The sequence below is a fragment of the Dendropsophus ebraccatus genome, chromosome 10, assembly GCF_027789765.1.
Source record: "Dendropsophus ebraccatus isolate aDenEbr1 chromosome 10, aDenEbr1.pat, whole genome shotgun sequence".
NCBI lineage: Eukaryota > Metazoa > Chordata > Amphibia > Anura > Hylidae > Dendropsophus > Dendropsophus ebraccatus.
Window position 1 is genome coordinate 41,596,369 of NC_091463.1, and position 25,847 is coordinate 41,622,215.

Genomic DNA, 25,847 nt, shown 5'->3' on the forward strand with positions numbered 1-25,847 from the left:
AAGAGCTTAGCGAAACTGGGCGCGAATCTGGTCCCCATAGCGGTCTCGGTCCTCTGCAGATAATAGTGGCCTTCAAAATAAAAGTAATTATGTTGCAGGATGTATCTAATGAAATCCAGAATAAGTTGGATCTGTTCCGGTCTCATGTCACCCTTTGAAAGGTGGTTTTTAACGGCTTCAATGCCACGTTCGTGTTCGATCTGACATCCATTGTTATCATGATGTGGTTTGGGGTCCAGGGGAATTGTTCCAAAAGTTTTATTGTCTCTGTTGTGTCACGTAAATAGTATGGAGTTTTCTGCACATATGGTTGTAAGAGTCTGTCTATGTATTGTGAGAGGTTTGATGTTATTGAACCAATGCCTGAGATAATTGGGCGTCCAGGTGGTTGTGTAGGGCGTTTGTGAATTTTGGGTAGACAATAGAAAACCGGTAATCTAGCAGGTGTATCGATTATGAAGCTGTATTCCTTATGATTAATGATTTTGTCTTCTAGTGCTTTATTACATATGTCTTTAAGTTCTGTATGGAAATGTTGTGTGGGATCTGATGGAAGTTTTTTGTATGTAATTGAATCTGATAGTTGTCTGTCACATTCTGAGTTATAGTCATCTGTATTTTGTATCACTATAGCCCCCCCCCCCCCCTTATCAGCCGGTCGAATGGTGATATCTGCATTGGCTTGCAATTCTTTCATTGCTTTTCTCTCCTTATAAATTAAGTTATTATGTGGTCTGTCAGTGAATTTAATGTGTCGTAGTTCGTTTGTGGTAGCTTTCTGAAAGGCTGTGATGTCCGGACCGGTTTCATGTTTAGGATAAAAACTAGATTTATTCTTACAGTCTGTGTGAATGTATGGATCTGGTGTTGATGGGGATGAGCCTAGGTTAGATGCTTTTTCAGCTGGTTGTTTGAGAAAGTATTTTTTGAGACAAAGTTTTCTAATATATTTTTCTATCCCTATATAGACATCAAACTTACTGCATGATCTGTTAGGTGCAAACTTTAGGCCTTTGTTGAGCAGTGTAGTTTGTGCCGGTGTCAGAGTAGCAGAACTGAGGTTAATTATGGAGTCTGATTGTGGGATATGTTCTACTATGGTAAGCCCGTTTTCCCTAGTTTCATTGGAGGTTGTAGGTGATTCTCTAGGTTTTCTCCTTCTAATTCGATGGCGAGTCCTCTTTTTCTTTGTGGTGTTGATGTTTGTGTTGAATTGTGTGGTGTTGTCCGTTGTATTGATGGTGGGGTGGCTTTTATTGGTTTCTCCGGACAATTGCGAGTGTGAGGTATTGGGTTGGGTATTAGAGGCTGCTTGCTCTTCTTGTTGTATGACGTTCCGTATTGTAGACTCATGTTCTGTTGATATGTGGTATGGGGTTTGTATCTGTTCATATAAGGTGGGTGTTTGGGTTGTGTAGGCTTCCCTAAAAAAGATTGAGATAGAGGGGTATATCTATTTTGCGTAGGTACCCTATAATGTATTGTGTTTGCTGGCTGTATTTGATTAGTGTTCATATCTTTCTTGTGATTGGACCACAGCATCTTTTTTGTTTTCCTATGCATAATTTCTGATTCAATTCTAATTTCTTACAGAGTTCTATCTGGTACTGTTCAAGTATATTTTCATTTTTATATGTTTCCAGATCCTGCTTGATCTGGTTGATGGTGTTATCTAGTTCTACCAACCTTTCTTGTCTTCTTTCTATGACTAAATGGACCAATGCTTTTGATTGGTCCATTAAAAAAGAGTTCCATTTATCAAGGGATTTATCATTGACTAGATCTTCAGCTGGTTGTTTGGCTATGGTCAGGCCCTTAGGTACCATATTTTTAGCTATTAGATGTTGTAGGCTTTTGATCTCCCACTGATGTTTGAGTCGTTTGTGGGATGTATGTTCAAGTTGCTTGAATAAGTTGGCTACAGATGTTTCAGTGTCATGTTGTGTTGTGTTTGATGCACTATTGGTGATAATCCTATGAAATTGATACTCCTCAATGTTTCTTTTCTTATTTTCTAAATGTGCCCAGATATCCATGATGTGGATGTGCCCGAAAAATAACTATAGACTTGGAGTACTGGATCAACTATAGGTAGATATGGATTCTAGAACGAAAGGGGAGAAGTGGTGCAGCTCACAGTGCAAATGACTGAGGTTAAAATATATAGTCTGCCCCTACCTATAGTGGCATATAAGTACCAAGAAGTGTAAACAAAAATTATATAGTCCTCTAAGTCACAGCAGCCCTATGTGATATAGTATTGAAACATAATAAAATAACAATATAAAATGCTGATTTAATTAGAATATATAAAATCACATATAACGATCATGGAAACAATAAAGTACAATAAAAGATACTAGTAAAAATGCCACCGGGCCCTGGCGGGAAAATAAATAAATGAATATTTGGATACCAGCACTGCGGGTTAAGTCTGTAATGGGTGATGTCCGAACAGCAATAGGCAGAGTAGCTATAGATATAATAGGCAGCTATGTGCCACGGAGCTTGCTGTGTACAGTAGTTCAGATGCAGTCACGTAGTTGTGGCAGTTTGTGCTCCCCAAGGTAGCAACCTTGTATCAATCAGCAACAATAATAGTAATCCACAGATAGTCTATAACCAACAGTAGAAAATCACAAACTGTAGATTTTTAGCATGATTCTTAGTCATATGCTGCTGCCAAAAACTGCTCTGGAGACATGAGCCTGGTGAGTATCTGTGGTATGTCAGTATACTGGTACTGAAATGGCTGGGATTGCTGGGATTTGTAGTGTGTTTGTCAGTATACCAGTACTGGAATAACTAGGATTGCTGGGATCTGTAGTACTACAGTGCCAGTCCAAGTACATTCTACAGACACATGCTTATTTGTCTAGGGTGGAGGTTGTGTAGTAGTAAAGAAAGCGTCTGGTGTCTGTGACACCTCTCACCCGTCCCGATGGAGATACAGCAGCAGAAGCGATCAGGGCCAGCCTGTGGCAATGCGTCCTTGTGTAGTGGCAGGAGCAGTTCAGTTGGAGAAAATGGCATATGTTGAATGGTGCCCCAATAGTTAAAATGGTGTACAGGACTTGCTCTTACACATGTGTGGGAGCATAATGTTTAGCCATACGCGTTTCAGAGTGTCAGGTTTACTCCTTCATCAGTGGCACAGTATGTTTGTATGGTGGAGGGAAGATACTTTTATCTCCCCCTAATTGATCACATGATCAGCCTATGTTCAGGTACATAGGAAAACCTGAACTGGATCTGGGTAATAAGAAAATCCGGACTGGATCTGGCATATTATCTGGCAATTCTTGTAATCATAGGCATTGAGACATGAGGAAAATAACAATGAAGGTAGAGAAAAATATGGACAAACATGAATCATACTAAACAAAAACACATCTAATAGCTATCGATAACCAAACAGCAAATAAAATTATTAGTCATGTGGTACATACAAATAATGAAATAATAATCGTATAATTTTCCATTTAAATATATATTAGTAAAGGTATTATTTCGCAGGGAAAGAAGCTGGTGTGATAATGATGTACAAGAAAGTTGAGAGAGTCATCTCAAAGAACTGGCACTTAATTAAGAGGGACAAAATTCTAGGAACACTACTACCCCCAAAACCCCCCATCATCTATACCAGGGGTGGGGAACCTCCGGCCCGCGGGCCGCATCCGGCCCCTGAGACCTCCCGATGCGGCCCGCGGCCCGCAGCTTCCCTGTGATGCGCGCCGCTCTGGAGGAGGAAGGAGCCGGCATACACAGCATCCTGTGTGTAACCGGTTGCTTTTGATAATAGTCTGAGAAGGCTATAACCACACAGATTTATAGAAAAATAAGAGATTTATTACAGAAAACAATACTTAGCTGCAGTTACAGATAAAACAGATGCATAAATGTTCCTTCCACAATGAAATGGGGAGCCCCATTGTATATTATGGACTAATATACACCCATCTCGCTCGATGACAGGGTGCTGGGCACCTTCCATCCATGGTCCCAGCTGAGGCTGACTAGAAGCTACATACCCCCGATCTTTATAGTAAGTTTGGGTGGGGGGTGATGTGCTTCCAGAAATGTCTATGTAGACCACTGATGACCATGAATGGAAGTTTCCCAGGCTTTGTACATGTTTATCAAGCAAAATGTGGTTGTTCAATTTCAGCTACATGCATTTGGGCAATAACAACAACTGTGTCCTCCAATGTTGACACTACTGGGGAGGTTTATGGCCGAACAGTTGACATAACAATACATCTACCTATTCCCATGCACATAGCTAAATACAAACCAATCCCACTTTCACAGACAGCTAAGATAGATAGATAGATAGATACAAATAAGACATGAAAACACTACATTCCTTCCTATCACATGAATAAGACACTTTAACAATCTGAAATAAACCCATCCGGTTACACTCCACCCCTTGTCTTATTGATGTGATTTAAGGAAGTTACAAAACATTATTTGTGATGTCATAGATTTGGTATCATCCTCATTTGAACATGTAATTATTCACATACTATTCTCTTCATTTTATACTTCACCTCCTGTTTCTAAACCTTTGTGTAATAAACTAGCTAAGCTTGAGACTATGACAAGTACATATAAGTAATGACACTTCCCACCCCTTGGTCCATAATGGACATGAGGTTGCTGTAGGACAATATTTCACTATTTCTTATTTGTCTATCACAGAATTTACCTTGCCACTGACTGGGCTAAAAACCAAAACTGGAAAAGACTGGTGTGCTGGATTATCAGTCATAGCACTGAAAAAATTCCTCTTTAGTTCGTAAAAGTCTCTCTTTATAGATGTCTTTGCAAGTTGATTGGTCTGTCTCAGTCTTTCCCCCTCCTCTCTCTCAGGTCAGGGGGGTTGCAGATATGGCTGGAGGTGCAGACTCTAGAGCCCCTTTCTGTGGCAGTGCTGTGCCGGGTGAGGGTCATCTTTCTCCATCATCTTGGCACCTCGGCAGACAGTCATCTCAGGTTGTCGCCTCTTCAGGCTCATCTGCTCTCCACTTTGCTGAAGATGGAGTTAGAGACAGACCATAGCAGATAACAAACATTCAAGCTGTATGAGGTGGGCTCAGCAACTCAGTCTGTCACACAAGAGCAGAATATCATGACTTGCAGCGTCCTTGATGGCTCTTGTATCTCTTTATAGTGTTTGTTTTTCACCACCCCTTCATTAAATGAATGAAACAAAAGTAACAAATGTCACACTCTAATTTTGTCAATCCAACACCTTCTTGTAGTAACATTGCCCAGTCAGCACCTGAGGATTTCTGTTCTAGAACAAACAAGACAAACACACATTGTCCTACTATATGTCTCTAATCATTCTACCCTTATTGCTAAATACTCTAAGGCTCTCAGGTATCTCATCAATATCATGTACATATTTCTGTTATAGCAAGAGGGAGTATAAAACATGTCAACTTTCCTTTACCATCTGTAAAATTTGATTAAATTTAGTACATCACATTTTAGATCGTATCATGTATAAATTTTCACAATGCAGGCAGGTTACTTTTACATTTTTTATCTGTCATATAACCCCAACATACAACTCATAGAACTATACATCAGTCTGAGCCATCCATACATACAGGTAATACAACTATACATACAGCTCATAGAATGATCTAAATAGATCACTCTATTGCTTTCAGCTGAGTTCAAAATCGCTGCACAAACGTTTAGAAACATATAACATATGGCAGTACAGACAAACAATAGACATACATGGGCCCATTCACAACAGTCTCACAGGAAGCGCAAAAGTCACTTCCAAAAAAAACAAAAGAGTTATTATCAACTCTAACTGGAGCTCCAAACAAAAACCAAAAACCTAAATGCGCATTTTTATTCAGTCTGGTGTCTCACTGAACTACAATCCCCAGTATACCCAAAAAACACATGTGGGTAGTACTACAAAAAAGAACATTAAGTTTTACTCTGGCCAGGACTCAACAGGTGATACCAAACCTGGCTTCTCTGCTAGGACGGCCACTTACTCCTGCAAACAAACAAATCATTAGTTGTAATTAGGGGAAGAAATACATTAGCAGGAGGTGTCTCTTCACTTCTGTTCTTCTCTCAACAGCTGCAGAATACAAAACAATAAGGAAAACACAACATGTACACAATACAAAAGTACTGACATTTGGCCAATTTGTTACCATGTGGATTTAAATTAATGTTAAAGGATATCCATTACATCACAGGTTATACACATACTATATATACCAATACTCCAAGAACCTGCAGATAAAACACAGACATATTAGTTATATCATAGATTAAATAATCCAATGAAGTCCTCATGTTCCATCAGACTAACCTTTATCTGACTGGTCCACATACAGAAAATACAAACACTAAAACAATGGACAGAGGACAACACTTTGCACAGAGATTAAGTCTATAAATCTCACCACCAGATAGCCATCAACTTTCCTTCAAATGACAAAGTCCCACTCTGATATCTTTCTAGCCAATATATTCATGATCTTCATTAGTTTCAAATGTGAATATCTAGTAATATTAGACTTGTTGTCAAAACTCCAACTCCATGCTACTACTATAAGCCATAGATCAGCTTCAGAGACTGAACACAGACTGTTACCTGACAAGCTGCTGCTCACTCTGCTCTCCTAGATACAGAGATAGAAAAACTTTTCTGCAGTGCAAATACACATGCAACGTCATATACGGACCATTACAACACACAAATATACAAGCCGTCATTTAAGGCTGGAAGTTACGCTTTTCACTATCACACTGTTACCTTTTACACATTCGTCATTTCAATACCGGTAATACAATAACATCCATTCTTACCTGCCAATAACACACAACTTCTACCAGGGCCGGACTGGGACTAAAAAGCAGCCCTGGCAGTGAAACCCTACCAGCCCACATACAATACCCCTGGCGCTCATTTGCAGCGCCCTCAGAAGGTACAAGTAATCGAGCAGCCAGCCACAGGAACGATCACTGTATTGTTCATGTGGCCATTGAAATATACTGCTATTGTCCAGTGAGATGTGCGGGCCATAGCGATATATTTTACTGCCCGCACAAAAGATAAGATCAGCTGAGGTTTCTGTGTTAAGGACCTTTTAGACAGGCCGATTATTAGACAAAGGAACATTTCTAGCAACGCTCCTTGCCAATAATCGGCCCACATACCAGCCTTAAAGGGGTACTCCGGTAAATATCTTGTTTTTCCAAATCAGATGGTGTCAGAAAGTTATACAGATTTTTAAATACAGTGGTGCCTAGGAGTTCAAGCACAATTTGTTCCGGGTCTGTGCTTGTAATCCAAATCCACTCTTAAACCAAAGCACATTTTCCCATAAGAAATCACTGATATGCAGACAATTGGTTCTACACCACAAAAACAATGATTTTATATTCTGAATAACATGTAAAACAGATGAAACAAACATTCAGAAACAGCAGAATATGTGATATTATAAGTTACTGTACAGTATAGCAATCAGCATGTGGTGTATAATGTATAGTAACTGCATAAGCCTGAAAAACAGCAGAATATGTGATATTATAAGTTACTGTACAGTATAGCAATCAGCATGTGGTGTATAATGTATAGTAACTGCATAAGCCTGAAAAACAGCAGAATATGTGATATTATAAGTTACTGTACAGTATAGCAATCAGCATGTGGTGTATAATGTATAGTGTGGTGTATAATGTGGTGTATAATGTAATGTAACTGCATAACCCTGATAACACAGCAGCAGCAGCTTGTAGATACAGGATGGAGCTGCAGATCCCCATAATGCAGTAGTGTAGTACAACAGGCTAGAATAGAGGAGCAGGGCTGCTGTCTGTGTGGTCACATGACAGCAATGGGGAAGGGGGGGTGTTCAGCATGGACCAATCAGGACTGACAAAGACTGCAGGGAGCATGAAGGAATGAGCAGGGCAGATGTGGGCACATACATGCAGCACTCTCTGTCTGGGGAGAGAGGGGTTACAGCTATGGAGAGATTACCTCCACAGTCCTGTCCCCTGATGTAAGCCCCAGCCTGAAGTGGATCTGCTATGATTTGGAAGGTGAGGGAGACTTCCTGGGTCAGAGTTAAGGGCTGTAGACCCCCCATGCAGACCATGCCCCTCCCCCACTCCTCCTCCCACCCAGTACAGGGAGCTCTTACACCAAAGCAATGCTCTTACACCAAGTCACAATTTTGTTGTGAGATCTTAAACCAAAACGCTCTTAAACCAAGTTACTCTTAAACCAAGGTACCACTGTACTTTAAAAAATCTCAAACATTTCAGTACTTATCATCTGCTGTATGTCCTGCAGGAAGTGGTGTATTCTCTCCAGCCTTACAATACTTATCAGCTGCTGTATGTCCTACAGGAAGTGGTGTTTTCTTTCCAGTCTGACACAGTGCTCTCTGCTGCCATCTTTGTCCATGTCAGGAACTGTCCAGAGCACAAGAGGTTTTCTATGGGGATTTGCTGCTGCTCTGGACAGTTCCTGACATGGACAGAGGTGGCAGCAGAGAGCACTGTGTCAGACTGGAGTTGATTTAAAAGTAAAAGATTTTCGCCAGAGTACCCCTATAATATAGAGCGGAATGCACGCTGTTGCAAACTCTGATTTAGTAGGTCACAACCCTTGCTGCTCATTTCAATAGGTGACCTCCACCATCATCACAAGAAGGAAAAAGAAAGGACCACAGAAACTAATCCCAGTTAGAAATAAGTGTTCACTACCACTACACAAAGAACGATATAACACATAATACATAGGTGCACTGGAAAGTATTATCACCCTGCCGACTGTAGTACACAATACAGAACTGATTAGATGCACTATGCACTACATGTACTATCTGGCTATGTTCCCATGCAGTATTTTGGCTCAGTGTTTTTGTCAATTTTTTGCAACCAAAATTTGCAACAGTAAATAATGGACTTATTTCAAAACAACTGCCAGTGTTTTGAAATGATGGCCGTTATTTGCCAATAAATGGCAGCCTTCCACTCAATTTCAGCAGTGTGTGAACATAGCCTCTGTGTTTTCAATCCACTCCTGGTTTTGTTTGCCAAAAAAATTAACAAAATACTGAGCAAAAATGCTGTGTGTGAACATAGGCTAATAAATAATCTGCCACCGGAATTCTCTGCCGCAGAATCCCACCAGCCTCCGTGTCATAATGACAGTCTATGGGAGGCTTGCGCACTTCCACTCTCGGTGCTGAAGAATGAACATGTTCATTCTTCAGTGCGGAGAGAAGAGGCGCGCGAGCCTCCCATAGACTGTCATTATGACACGGAGGCTGGTGGGATTCTGTGGCGGAATTCTGCCACCTTTGCGCTGTGCACACATAGCCTTAGGAAATACAAGTATTTACAAGTATGTAAATGTATTATCCATAATGATTCCAGAGCCTCGGGTTCCTCTTTTTCATATAAATGTATGGATGTAAATATTTTCTTTGTCATAGTGCCTTGTCCCTTACAGTACAGGGTCCAGGGACAGGAACATGGCAGCACCCAATAGTCCTGGACTACTCAGACTTTCGGTAGTCACTCATTCATATTACCTATTGACTGACAGCAGTGTCCCACAACTAAATGGACTGCTGTATACTGGAGCTGGAGCCTCATAGGTAAAATGAACAGACTGCGTTACAAAAGTCTCCATGTAAAGCCGACCTTATATAAGACATTTTCAGGAGGAATAACAGAGGTTCATGACGTGAGTGCAAACAAACCCCACTGATACCCCCTGCAGCTGCGGACACCATGTCTGTGGCGACTGACTTTTTCCCCCTAGGTCCTGTTGTTTTGGTGAAGTTTCATCTAATATACATATCAGCTAGTAGGGAGCACTGCGGGCCTTCCTCAGCCCCCCAGAGCACCCCCTCACCCCACCTGCCGCCTCATTCGGTGACCCCCACCTATGCACGTTCATTCTGGTCTTTGATGCGCATGTGCAGGAACAGCAGCCATGTGTACACTGGTAGACGTCACTGAATGAGGCGGCAGGTGAGGGGGGCGCTCTGGGGGCCGTCACCACAGACATGATGTCCGCAGCTGCACGGGGTATCAGAAGGGTTCTTTGCAGGCTGATAGTTTTCCTTTGTCTCCTATTGTTATGATCTCTGTAGGGACTGATTCCACCCCAAGAGTCATATCACTAGGATGACAGGAAGAGGGACTGGAATGGCCACCCAGGGTCACTAATCCTCTGTATGGATGTGGGGGCAGAATGTCAGCCCCTATTCCTCTCACCTTTTTGTCACTATGGGATTGCTGGCATGAAAAACAGCAGTGCAACCAACTCACCTGCTTCTGGGAGGACTGGGGGTGCCTGAGGGAGCTGAGGTGACTGCTAGAAGATGGGTATCCAGCCTTGTCCTCAACTGCCCGTGTGGGGGCGGGGCTAAAGGTCAGGGGCGGAGCCAAACGGGTGCCCACAGAATACATCCCAGCTCAAGACACTGCTTGGAAATCGGCTTCTGCACCTGTAGGGACTGGGAATCAGAGGAGGGCAGCCCCTACAGGGACCTACCAACCAGCCCAAGGGACTCTGCCTGCAGGGGAGGTCACTGTGTTCCCACAGCATCAGCCAGCACTTCTCTTCTCTCCAGCTTACCTCCCGACATGTGAGTAGTCACTCAGGCAGGAGCAGACAGCCGGCCCTGCACCACTAACTGTTTTCAAAAGATAATCCTCTCCCCCTCCTCCTCTGTGCCGCCAGCAACTGCTCTGCTGCGTCCATCAGCATGCTCCCCTCACTGCTGTGACAGGATGAGACTGTCAGCAGCCGCGGCCCTCAGTGTCAGGAAGCGGCCCCTCCTCAGAAGATTTCTAAGCAGCGCAGTGTCCTGCAGCCGCTGCGCTGTTGGTTTATATTAATATAATTCTAACATGCACCTTAGGCGGCCCCCCCCGGATTGGCAATCGGGCAGCCCAGCGGGCATTTTCCCGGTATGCCAGATTACCAGTCCGGGCCTGACTTCTACTCATCCTCTTTGCAAACACATTACTACAGGTTTCACATCTCTCTAACTCTTAACATGAGTTACTTCAAACCTATAAACCAACACACTGCTACCACTCATTGGCCAAAACCTGGTGAGGCGCTTGCTCCCACCCTACAATCTCCACATCCATGAAGCCCACTTGCTTCACTTCTTTTTCTTGTATGTCTCTCTCAATTCGCGCCAGCAGACAGATCCATCCCACATCTGCTGCGGTCTTCCGCCATTCAAGAGACATAACAAGGCACCACCAGCCGACTGGGGTCTGTCAGCTGAAATGGTGTCACCACCTCGAGTGCTGGGTGCACAGGGTCGCGAACTATACACCCACCAGGGGACTGGACTCGCTTTGTCATCTACCCCACAACTACATATCTCAGCTAACACATACATTATATTCTATTACACAGTTATAGCAATTCCTGGACTATTATCCCACTTCTGACACCATTATGTAACTGGTTGCTTTTGTTAATAGTCTGAGAAGGCTATAACCACACAGATTTATAGAAAAATAAGAGATTTATTACAGAAAACAATACTTAGCTGCAGTTACAGATGGTACAGATGCATAGATGTTCCTTCCACAATGAAATGGGGGAGCCCCATTGTATATTATGGACTAATATACACCCATCTCGCTCGATGACAGGGTGCTGGGCACCTTCCATCCATGGTCCCAGCTGAGGCTGACTAGAAGCTACATACCCCCGATCTTTATAGTAAGTTTGGGTGGGGGGTGATGTGCTTCCAGAAATGTCTATGTAGACCACTGACGACCATGAATGGAAGTTTCCCAGGCTTTGTACATGTTTATCAAGCAAAATGTGGTTGTTCAATTTCAGCTACATGCATTTGGGCAATAACAACAACTGTGTCCTCCAATGTTGACACTACTGGGGAGGTTTATGGCCGAACAGTTGACATAACAATACATCTACCTATTCCCATGCACATAGCTAAATACAAACCAATCCCACTTACACAGCCAGCTAAGATAGATAGATGGATAGATAGATAGATACAAATAAGACATGAAAACACTACATTCCTTCCTATCACATGAATAAGACACTTTAACAATCTGAAATAAACCCATCCGGTTACACTGTGACAGCTGCCGGACACAGGAGGATGCTGTCTATGCCGGCTTCTTCCCCAGCAGAGCGGCGCGTGTCTTCAGTCTCCTGCAGGCCGCGCGCGATGACGTCATTTCATCGCGCGCCGCCTGCAGGAGAAAGACCGGCACAGAGGACCTGGGACAGAAGAGGACATGGGCAGCGTGGGAGCGGAGGTAAGGTGAGTGGGATGTTTATTTTTTTTATTTGGGGGTTAACTAGGCCACCAGGGACATGCCTGATGGGGGTTAACTAGGCCACCAGGGACATGCCTGATGGGGGTTAACTAGTCCACCAGGGATATGCCTGATGGGGGTTAACTAGGCCACCAGGGACATGCCAGATGGGGGTTAACTAGGCCACCAGGGATATGCCTGATGGGGTTAACTAGGCCACCAGGGACATGCCTGATGGGGGTTAACTAGGCCACCAGGGACATGCCTGATGGGGGTTAACTAGGCCACCAGGGACATGCCTGATGGTGGTTAACTAGGCTACCAGGGACATGACTGATGGGGGTTAACTAGGCTACCAGGGACATGATTGATGGGGGTTAACTAGGCCACCAGGGACATGCCTGATGGGGGTTAACTAGGCCACCTGGGACATGACTGATGGGGGTTAACTAGGCCACCTGGGGCATGCCTGATGGGGGTTAACTAGGCCACCTGGGACATGACTGATGGGGGTTAACTAGGCCACCTGGGACATGACTGATGGGGGTTAACTAGGCCACCAGGGACATGCCTGATGGGGGTTAACTAGGCCACCAGGGACCTGCCTGATGGGGGTTAACTAGGCCATCAGGGACATGCCTGATGGAGGTTAACTAGGCCACCTGGGACATGACTGATGGGGGTTAACTAGGCCACCTGGGACATGACTGATGGGGGTTAACTAGGCTACCAGGGACATGACTGATGGGGGTTAACTAGGCCTACCAGAGGCATCACTGGGGGGGTTAACTAGGCTACCAGGGACATGACTTGGGGGTTAACTAGACTACAAGGGGCATCACTGGGGGGGTTAACTACAATAGCAGGGCATCACTGGGGGTTAACTACAATAGCAGGGGAACTAGGGGAACAATACTTTGCCTTGCCCTGGGTGCTGCAAACCCACGCTACTAACTGCCGCGCATGGTATGCGGCCCTCGAATGATTTTATTAATGCCCGACCGGCCCTCGACATGAAAAAGGTTCCCCACCCCTGATCTATACCAAAGCTCCCAATCTGGGAATACAAATCGCTCCTACTGTTAGAAAAACAAACAAAAACAGAACAACATGGTTAGATGTTCCTGGGTTTCACAAGTGCGGCTCATGTATGGGGTGCAAAACCACCAACACCCCTAGAAGTATCACATCAATCACATCTACAGCCAATGATTACAAGTGGGACATCAAGGAACTTCTGACATGTAACTCAAAAGGCGTTATTTATGTGATCCAGTGCAGTTGCCCGAAGCAATACATTGGGAGGACTAAAAGGCAACTGAAAAACAGGATTTCGGAGCACATTCGTAATATCAAAAAAGGAGAAATGACACATCCCCTATCACTTCACTTTAGAGAATGTCACCAGTGCAACCCTTCTCATCTGTCCTTTGCGGCCATCCAGAATGTCCCGAGGGATTAGAGAGGTGGTGATTACATCAGCAAAATGTCCCGCATGGAATCACAAAAAATATTTGAGTTCAACAGCCTTGAGCCTGCAGGTCTAAATGCCGAATTGGAACTATTCGGGTTCCTATAACTATCTGTTTTACACCACGTGCTTAACTCTGTTAAAAAGTCTTTAGCCTATATAACAGCAACTAGACATCATTATCACACCAGCTTCTATCCCTGTGAAATAATACCTTTACTAAGATATATTTAAATGGAAAATTATACGATTATTATTTCATTATTTGTATGTACCACATGACTAATAATTTTATTTGCTGTTTGGTTATCGATAGCTATTAGATTACCTGAACATAGGCTGATCATGTGATCAATTAGGGCGAGATAAAAGTATCTTCCCTCCACCATGCAAACATACTGTGCCACTGATGAAGGAGTGAACCTGACACTCTGAAACGCGTATGGATAAACATTATGCTCCCACACATGTGTAAGAGCAAGTCCTGTACACCATTTTAACTATTGGGGCTCCATTCAACATATGCCATTTTCTCCAAACAAACTGCTGGTTATACCTGAATATTGCTGCAACAGAAACTGACAAAAAGAGTACGGTGAGAACATCCAGAGCGCGGCCGTGCAGAGTGTGTGAACTGCTCCTGCCACTACACAAGGACGCATTGCCACAGGCTGGCCCTGATCGCTTCTGCTGCTGTATCTCCATCGGGACGGGTGAGAGGTGTCACAGACACCAGACGCTTTCTTTACTACTACACAACCTCCACCCTAGACAAATAAGCATGTGTCTGTAGAATGTACTTGGACTGGCACTGTAGTACTACAGATCCCAGCAATCCCAGTCATTCCAGTACTGGTATACTGACAAACATACTACAGATCCCAGCAATCCCAGCCATTTCAGTACCAGTATACTGACATACCACAGATACTCACCAGGCTCATGTCTCCAGAGCAGTTTTTGGCAGCAGCATATGACTAAGAATCCTGCTAAAAATCTACAGTTTGTGATTTTCTACTGTTGGTTATAGACTATCTGTGGATTACTATTATTGTTGCTGATTGATACAAGGTTGCTACCTTGGGGAGCACAAACTGCCACAACTACGTGACTGCATCTGAACTACTGTACACAGCAAGCTCCGTGGCACATAGCTGCCTATTATATCTATAGCTACTCTGCCTATTGCTGTTCGGACATCACCCATTACAGACTTATAAACCCGCAGTGCTGGTATCCAAATATTCATTTATTTATTTTCCCACCAGGGCCCGGCGGCATTTTTACTAGTATCTTTTATTGTACTTTATTGTTTCCATGATCATTATATGTGATTTTATATATTCTAATTAAATCAGCATTTTATATTGTTATTTTATTATGTTTTAATACTATATCACATAGGGCTGCTGTGACTTAGAGGACTATATAATTTTTGTTTATAATTTTTTTAGGGACCAGTTCTTTTTTTAAGTGTGTTTAGGAGGCTTGTATACTTGAAACCCCCATAAATGACCCCATTTTGGAAACTACACACACTAAGGAATTAATCTAGGGGTATAATGAGCATTTTAACCCTACAGGGGCTGGAGGAAAGTATTCACAATTAGGCCGAAAAAAAAAGGAAAATAGAAATTTTCAAATAATATGTTCGTTCAGATTAAAGTATCTCATTTTCACAAGCAACAGGAGAGAAAAAGCACCCCAAAATTTGTAGCGCAGGTTCTCCTGAGTACAATGGTACCCCATATGGGGGGTAAACCACTGTATGGGCACACAGCCGGGCTCAGAACGGAAGGAGCGCCAATTAGCATTTTCAGTGCAGATTTTGCTGTACAAGTTTTCAGGCGCCAGGTGCGTTTGCAGTGCCCCTGTAGTACCAGCAGAGTGAAACTCCCCCATAAGTTACCCCATTTTGGAAATTTAACCCCTCAAAGAATATGTCTTGGTGTGCGGTGAGCATTTTGATCTCACAGGTATTATTCCATTTTTCCAATAATATGTATGTTTAGTTTGAAATTTCTCAATTTCACAAGGAACAGGAGAGAAAAGGCACCCGAAATCTGTAAAGCAGGTTCTTCTGAGTAGAAAGGTACCCTATATGTGAGCATAAACCACTGTATGGGCACACAGCAGGCCTCATAAGGAAGAGAGTGCCAATTAGCTTTTTCAGTGCAGATTTTGCTGTAGAAGTTTCTGAGCGCCAGGTGCGTTTGCAAAGCCCCTGTAGTGTCAGCAGAGTGAAACCCCCCCCCATAAGTCACCCCATTTTGGAAAGTGCACCCCTCAAAGAATACATCTTGGTGTGCGGTGAGCATTTTGACCCCACAGATATTAGAGGAAAGTTTTAAAAATTAGACAGTAAAAATGAAAAACTAGAATTTTTCCAATAATATGTTTGTTTAGTTTGAAATTTCTCAACTTCACAAGAAAAGGGAGAGAAAGCGCACCCCAAAATCTGTAACACAGGTTCTTCTGAGTACAACGGTACACCATATGTGGGCATAAACCACTATATGGGCACACAGCGGGGCTCAGAACGGAAGGAGCGCCAATTAGCATTTGCAGTGCAGATTTTTCCAAGCGCCGGGTGCGTTTGCAGAGCCCCTGTAGTGTCCGCATAAGAGAAACCCCCCAAAAGTCACCCCCTTTTGGCAAGGGCACCCCTCAAAGAAGTCATCTTGGGGTGCAGTGAGCATTTTGACCCCATAGGTATTAGAGGAAAGGATTCAAAATTAGAAAGTAAAAAAGAAAAAAATGATTTTTTTTCAATAATATGTTTGTTTAGTTTGAAATTTCTCAATTTTAAGAGAAACAGGAAAGCAGGTTCTCCTGAGTACAACGGTACCTCATATGTGGTCATAAACTACTGTATTGGCATACAGCCGGGCTAAGAAGGAAAGGAGCATAATTTTGCTGGTGCAAAACCGCAGCTAGTATCTGTTATTAGAATAGCGCAGTTGCTAAAAAAATGTTTTTTAAATTACAGGTAATCGGGGGTGGTGACGGGCAACCTGGGAGTGTTTACTTGCTATCTGGGGTGCTGACGGGCAATCTGGGGTTGTTTACTGGCTATCTGGGTTGGTTACGGGCAATCTGGGGGTGGTTACGGGCAATCTGGGGGTGTTTACTGGCTATCTAGGGGTGTTTACTGGCTATCTGGGGGTGTTTACTGGCTATCTGGGGTGGTTACAGGCAATCTGGGGGTGTTTACTGGCTATCTAGGGGTGTTTACTAGCTATCTGGGGGTGTTTACTGGCTATCTGGGGTGGTAACGGACAATCTGGGGGTGTTTACCGACTATCTAGGGGTGTTTACTGGCTATATGGGGTGGTAACAGACAATCTGGGGGTGTTTACTGGCTATCTGGGGTGGTGACGGGCAATCTGGGGGAGGAGTGACAGGCAATCTGGGGTGGGTATGGGCAATCTGGGGTGGTTACGGGCAATCTGTGGCAATCTGTAGTGGTTATGGGTAGCCTGTGGCAATCTGGGGTGGTTACAGGCAATCTGGGGGGCTTTACTGGCTATCTGGGGTGGTTACGGGTAATCTGAGCAGTTACAGGGAAACTGGAGTAGTTATGAATAATCTGGGGTGGTTACAGGTAATGCAGAGTGGTTACAGGTAATGCAGGGTGGTTACAGGTAATGCCAGGTGGTTACAGGTAATCCGGGGCACTTGACTTTTTATCCCGTCACCAATGATTTTTGGTGACAGGGGACAAAAAGTGCCGGCAGCATTTAGAACAAGTGATCAATGGTATATACACTCACCGGCCACTTTATTAGGTACACCTGTCCAACTGCATGTTACCACTTAACTTACCACTTCTAATCAGCCAATCACATGGCGGCAACTCAGTGCATTTAGGCATGTAGACATGGTCAAGACAATCTCCTTCAGTTTAAACCGAGCATCAGTATGGGGAAGAAAGGTGACTTGAGTGCCTTTGAACGTAGCATGGTGGTTGGTGCCAGAAGGGCTGGTCTGAGTATTTCAGAAACTGCTGATCTACTGGGATTTTCACGCACAACCATCTCTAGGGTTTACAGAGAATGGTCCCAAAAAGAAAAAACATCCAGTGAGCGGCAGTTCTGTGGGCAGAAATGCCTTGTTGATGCCAGAGGTCAGAGGAGAATGGGCAGACTAGTTCGAGCTGATAGAAAGGCAACAGTGACTCAAATAGCCAACCGTTACAACCAAGGTAGGCAGAAGAGCATCTCTGAACGCACAGTACGTCGAACTTTGAGGCAGATGGGCTACAGCAGCAGAAGACCACACCGGGTGCCACTCCTTTCAGCTAAGAACAGGAAACTGAGGCTACATTTTGCACAAGCTCATCGAAATTGGACAGTAGAAGATTGGAAAAACGTTGCCTGGTCTGATGAGTCTCGATTTCTGCTTAAACATGACAATGAGTTCACTGTACTCAAATTGCCTCCACAGTCACCAGATGTCAATCCAATAGAGCATCTTTGGGATGTGGTGGAACGGGAGATTCGCATCATGGATGTGCAGCCGACAAATCTGCGGCAACTGTGTGATGCCATCATGTCAATATGGACCAAAATCTCTGAGGAATCCTTCCAGCACCTTGTTGTATCTATGCCACAAAGAATTGAGGCAGTTCTGAAGGCAAAAGGGGGTCCAACCCGTTACTAGCATGGTGTACCTAATAAAGTGGCCGGTGAGTGTAGTATATACCGCTGATCACTTGTACCAGGACCACATCGGCTAGTCCCTGATCATTGCCCCATGCTTTCCGCCACCTCTGGTGGGGGAGAGAATGAGAGTTTGATCTTTTTTTAAGGGTACAAACACACTTGCCGTATCCGCAGCGAGTTTCTGGCTGCGTATTCGCAGCGAGACTCGCTGAGGATCCCGGCCATGTGTACTCAATGGCAGACAGAGTTTGTCTGCCATTGAGTACACAGGGCCGGGATCCTCAGCAAGACTCGCTGCGAATACGCAGCCAGAAACTCGCTGCCGATGCGGCTAGTGTGTTTGTACCCTAAAGAATTAATCACTGTGAACACTAAGGTTATTCCGGGGGGGGGGGGGGGGGGGGGGGAGACATATATTCATCTCCTCTCACTGTGGATTAACGGTGAGAGGACATGAAAGCATGCAGTGCCCGTTACCGGTGGCCGCAGTTATACTGGTAATAACGGCGATCGTCGGTGCGGGGGCTAGCCAGGACTGAGCCCACACTCTGCCCCAACTTCTCAGTGACCTCCGGTAGCTGAGAAGAAGGGGCTGCGGGCCTTACCGGTGCTGCTGCACTATTCTTTGCCATCTCCATAAAGAGCTGATGGCAGCAGAATAGAGCCCATTAGTGATCGCCGTAAAAATTTATATCGGCGGTCACTAATAACATAATACATGTATTCTCTGGGTCACTACGGTTACGGCGATACCACATTTGTGTAGGTTTTTTTTAACTATTACCACTTTGGCGCAATAGAAACTATCTTCCTAGCCAAAACCCACAAAAAATGTCGCGACATTGCAAGATCCATACAGCTATTCTGGTACTGCTTTTTTTTTTTTTTTTTTTTTTTTTTACAGCGTGTGTTGTGCGATATAATTATTGATATTGTTTTATAGATTGGGTCGTTACGGACGTAGCGATACCAAATATGTATATGATTTGTGTTTTTGATCACTTTTATGTAATGGTTTATTGTATATGGGGAATGTAATACATTTTTATTATGGGGGGGGGATTGTGTTTGGTGCACATTTTTAACTTTTTTACACTAGTGTACATTACTGTACAATAGTGTAACACTCAGATCACATTATACAATACACTGTACTGCTTCTGCAGTACAGTGTATTGTATAATGGGACCATCCTGCTGACAGGCAGTAGCACAGCTACCCCTGTCAGCAGGATGGTTTATCCATGGTAAGCCCGGGGGCCTTCATTAGGCCCCCGGAGTTAGCATGGAGACGTCGGGGGAACAGACGGCGCCGCAGAGCCTCCGATCACGTAAGTGGACCTGCGGCGCTGTCCGGTACACACCGGAACCCGTTAGATGCCGCTGTCATGCTTTGACAGCGGCATTTAACGGGTTAAACTGCCCGGAGAGGAGAATCCTCCGGTCCGGGCAGTTACAGGAGGGGGTCAGCTGTCACACTGACAGCTGATCCCCCGCACTGCCACCGCCGCCGGGCGGCAATTCATTCCGATGCGTACGCCGTTAAAAGGCGTACGCATCAGAATAAAGCCCATTAGTGCCCGCCGTGAAAAGGCAGCACGGTGGTCACTAAGGGGTTAAGGGGTAGTGCGGTGCTACACATTTATTCACTAAATAACACACATTACAAAGTTATACAGCTTTGGGCTATGTTCACACTATGTAAAAGTACGGGCAACGGCCATAGTTTGTACGGAGGGGAACATAGCCTTTTGTTCTATGGGATCCCGGCCGGAGCGTATACACATCATATACACTCCGGCCGGGATCCCGTGCAGCGCCGCAAAGAACTGACATATCAGTTTTCTGCGGCCGTAAGAAACCCTGTCAGATCACACAATGAAGAGAGCGGCTCCGGCCGCTTGCTTCATTGTGTCCTATGGGGAGTTCTGATGCGGGCAGGCCCGGACTGATAATCTGGCAAGCCGGGCAAATGCCCGCTGGGCTGCTCAGATTATCAGTCGGAGGGCCGCCGACCAGCCCCCCTCCTAAGTAAACCACCGGCCACCACGCGCTCACCGGGGGGGTAAGCGCGTGGTGGCTGGTGGTTTACTTAGCCCCAGCCCCCCGCAGGTCGCAGCGGTGGCCGTAAGAACTCTGTGTGGCCGCCCTGCATTTGCCGCCGTCCGGTTCCGTTAGCTGCTTACATATTCAGTTATCAGCAGCCCGATGCAGACCGGCCCCGGAGGCTCACATCTCCAGCCCTGCGGCGCCTGCATCCCTCTCCTCTCCTGCTCGTCGGCAGACGAGTGACATCATCCGTTGCTGCCCGCCCGAGCAGGAGAGCAGAGAGATGCAGGCGCTGCGGGGCTGGAGCTGTGAGCCTCCGGGGCTGGTCTGCATCGGGCTGCTTATAACGGAATATGTAAGCAGCTAACGGAACCGGACCAGAGAGGACCTGCTGGATCCACCAGAGGTGAGTATACTTTTGTTTTTTACATGAATGCTCCTACACAGGGAACATAGGGGGTTCTATACAATGTGGGGCTGTACAGGGGGGAAATGCCATGTGGGGGGCTACAGAGGGATGCTTTTACTGTGTGGGGGGCTTCAGGGGGGGACAATATGTTGTGATTATTCTATGTGGGGGGCTGGCTGCACAGACACCTATACTATGTGGGGGGCTACACGGGGGGAGGGGATAATATGTTATGGCTATACTATCGTGGGAGGAAAATATATGTGGGGGCTGGCTACACAGTGAGTGACATCCCTGTGTACTGTGCATATAGTGAGTGACATCCCCGTATACTGTGCATATACTGAGTGACATCCCCATATACTGTGCATATACTGAGTGACATCCCTGTATACTGTGCATATACTGAGTGACATCCCCGTATACTGTGCATATACTGAGTGATATCCCTGTATACTGGGCATATAGTGAGTGACATCCCCGTATACTGTGCATATAGTGAAATCCCTGCAGTAGTGGATTATAATAGGGGCGTTTCGGTCGGCAGCCCGGGGCCCTGAGCTCCTGGGGGGCCCATGACCACCCAAAAAGACTTATACTTTCAGTGGTGTACTGTCTCCTAGCTACACTTCTGCCATGATTTGCAAAAAATCACTTTTTTATGGAAATTTTGCACAAATCAGGACATCATGACATTATCTGTCCTGTACTATGAACGCCAGGCTAGTGCTGCCATAGTTACAGTGGGCTGGGGGGGCCCAGGCTTGGTGAACAGCCCGGGGCCTATGGTAAACTTAATCCGCCCCTGCATCCCTGTATACTGTGCATATAGTGAGTGACATCCCCGTATACTGTGCATATAGTGCGTGACATCCCCGTATACTGTGCATATAGTGAGTGACATCCCCGTATACTGTGCATATAGTGAGTGACATCCCTGTATACTGTGCATATACTGAGTGACATCCCTGAATACTGTGCATATAGTTACTATATGCACAGTATACAGGGATGTCACTTAGTAAATGCACAGTATACAGGGATGTCACTCACTATATGCACAGTATACAGGGATGTCACTCACTATATGCACAGTATACGGGGATGTCACTCACTATATGCACAGTATACGGGGATGTCACTCACTATATGCACAGTATACGGGGATGTCACTCACTATATGCACAGTATACAGGGATGTCACTCACTATATGCACAGTATACAGGGATGTCACTCAGTATATGCACAGTATACAGGGATGTCACTCACTTTATGCACAGTATACGGGGATGTCACTCAATATATGCACAGTATACAGGGATTTCACTCACTATATGCACAGTATACGGGGATGTCACACAGTATATGCACAGTATACGGGGATGTCACACAGTATATGCACAGTATACGGTGATGTCACTCAGTATATGCACAGTATACAGGGATGTCACTCACTATTAGTTATTTGGTCACTGCTAGAGATGAGTGACCTTACAGTAAGTTTAGGTTCACATGAACCCAAATGCTCTGAACTTCATCTCTAGTCAATGCTGAGGTAGAATATTGCATTTTATTTACTGGTGGTATAAAGGGAATATTATTAATAGACAGTACAGCAGTATTATCCAGTCACTGTATGGTGATGACAGCAGTGGTCATGGTATTATTTGTCCTGTGTATACTCATTTTATTGGTAATACTTGTGTTCACGTAGTGGATTTATTCAGTGACAGTATAGTGGTATTAGTCATGTTGTTGTGGTGATGGTAGTTGAGGTATTATCTGTTACTTGTATACTGTAATAATGGTAGTATCATTCTCTTTATAATAGATTGGTCGGTAACAGTATGGCGATAGTATGTATAATGATGATATTCGCTTCCTGTATACTGGTGTTAGTTGGTAACTATGACAGCTATTTTAGAGATATACAGTATAATCATGCATAGAAAATTGTCTTACCAGTGCTAACATTATACAGGATATGTGTAATATTATTCTACATATCCTAAAAATTTCCCTAGGACCCTACTTATATATATTATCACTGCTGTAGCCTGTTGTTGTAGATAGATAGTTAGATAAATAGGAGATAGATAGATAGATAGATAGATAGATAGATAGATAGACTTGGCACCATTTCCGCCAATAAAAATGAGTTGCAATACAACAAAACACGACCTAAGTGTGATATGGTATGTGGGCTGGAGGGGTGTGAGTGCCAGGGCTGATTTTTAGTCCCACTACGGCCATAAAAATCATCCGGCCGATACTGCAGTACCGGCCGGGAAGATCTGTGCAGAGACCGGCCGTTCCGTGACCCGGCCGAGTTCACGGAACGGCCGGTCGTTCACGTTGTGTGAAGATAGCCTTATAATGTGTGTTATTTAAGTGAATGGCCCCTTCCCTGTGTTCCCCCCACCCCCTAAAGTGTGGTGCATTATACACACTGAATTACTGTCGACCCTGGCTGCCATCTTGGGACAATGATGTAATCTTCAGGAGGCTGGCGGGGGTCGACAGTAATTCGGTGAGTATAATGCAGTGATTTTCAACCAGTGTGCCATGGCACACTAGTGTGCCGCGACACATGGTCGGGTGTGCCGCCGGGAAAGTTCCCCAAACTATGGTGCCCCTGTGAAACAGGAGAAACAATGGGGGAGAGAAACCTGAAGATGGGGGAGAAGCAGGGGGGAGAGAAACATGGGGATGGGGGAGAAACAGGGGAGAGAAGCAGGGGGGAGAGAAACATGGGGATGGGGGGAGAAACAGCGGAGACAAGCGGGGGGGGGGGGGGAGAAGTTTGGTGGAGAGAAGTATGGTGGATAGAAGCACGGGGGGAGAGAAGCACAGGAGAGAAGTACAGGGGGGAGAAGAAAACAGGCCCAGGTTTCACACTGAGTATAAATACATTTAGAATCTAGAATCTATATTATTAACTATATGTATAATACGTACTGTCTTAGAGTCATTTTGTGCCATTTTGGTTGGTGGTGTGCCCCGGGATTTTTTAAGTATAAAAAGTGTGCCGCGGCTCAAAAAAGGTTGAAAATCACTGCTCTAAATCATTGTTTCCCAACCAGTGGCCCCTCAGCAGTTCCTAAACTATAACCTCCATTATGTCAGCAGGACATGATGGGAGTTCTAGTCTTGTAGCAACTGGAGGGTGACATGTTGGAGAACACTATACTAAATAAACCTCCTCCCTAAATTATTGTTTCCCTATCAGTGGCAAAACTACAACTCCCATTGTACTCTGGTGGCAGGACATGATGAGAGTTGTAATTTGGTAACAGCTGAAGAGCCACTGTTAGGAACCAATGATTTAGGGGGACAGTTTAGTGTGGTGTTCTCTAACATGTGACCCTCCTGCTGTTCCTAAACTAGAACCCCATTATATCTGGCCAGCAGGGCATTGTGGGAGTTGTAGTTTGGTAACATCTGAGGAGCCACAGTTAGAAAGTAATGATTTAGGGGGGCAGTTTATTTAGTGAAGTGTTCTCCAACAGGTAACCCTCCTGCTGTTCCTAAACTACCATCCCCATTCTCACCTGCCAGAAAGGCATGATGGGAGTTGTAGTTTTGCACTGAGGAGTCACATGTTGGAGAACACTACTAAATAAACTGTACCCCTAAATCATTGCTTCCTAACAAGTGGCTCCTCAGCTGTTACCAAACTACAACTCTCATCATGTCCTGACACCAGGGTACAATGGGAGTTGTGGTTATGCAATGACTGGAGAGTCACATCTTGCAGAACAAAGCACAATGACCCCCCTCCTCCCCAATATACTTACTTGCTGGTCCCATGCTGCTCTGGCCTCCTCCTGTCAGGTCTGACCAGAGCAGAGAGATGCAGGCAGGGCTAATCACACTGCAGAATCACCGAGTGGAAGCTGGCTGGCCGGACAGGAAGGTGAGTGTCCCCTGCTCCAGCCAGCCCTAGGCTACTGTATTGTATTGGGGTCTTACAGACACCAATACTATACACTAACCCCCCCAGACCCCCTCCCCAGATACCTCTCAGCACAGTGGGCGTCTCCTCTCCCGGCAGCCGTCCTCCTCTCCCTCTTTCATGGGCTGTGCACTTCACTCCCTGATGGAGCAGGCTGCCTGCACCACCAATGAAGTGAAGTGAGAAAGAGTCAGCATCACAGTGCAGCGGCTGCTACTTCCGGGAGCCTTAAAGAGGCAGAGCGGCCAAATTCACATCGGGCCTCTGCGGCCCTTAAGTGTACTTGGGGGGACCGGCCCGGGGGGCATATGCCACACTGCCCCTTGGCCCAGCCCGCCCCTGCCCCCCACCGTGAATCCACGGTGGGGGGAGATGAAATAAGTAAAATCAGACCCCAGATCAGCCCCCCCCTAGTGCCCCAGTCACTAACCCCCCCTCCCCGCGGTGGCCAGAATGGGGCAGCATAGGGCAGTGATCGGGGACCCCCCTGTGGGGTCCCGGTACAAGCGATCAGCGGTATATACTATATACCGCTGATCGCTTGTGCCATGTGCTCCCCAGCACTTTTTATCCCCAGTCACCATGAATGATTGGTGACAGGGGATAAAAAGTGATACTGTGCCCCCCCCCCCCCAAGTCGCCCCCCACCACCCCAGTCACCCCCTACCCCCAGTCACCCTCCCTTCCCCATATACTCACCTGATCCTGGGAGGGCCTTCCTCTTCGGCGTCCAGGCTGCTTCTAAAGTGCGCATGTGCGTCAGAACCAGCCAACTCTGAAAATTTAAAGTGACTGTCACTGAACTATGATTACTGTGATAGAAAATATCACAGTAATCATAGTAATATAGTGAAAATAAATGTGTAAAAGTGAAAAACATACAAAAAAATAAAACACACGCTTTTTATTATAGTAATAATTGCAGTTTACTCTCAAATTACCCCTAACCCCCTCAGATTACCC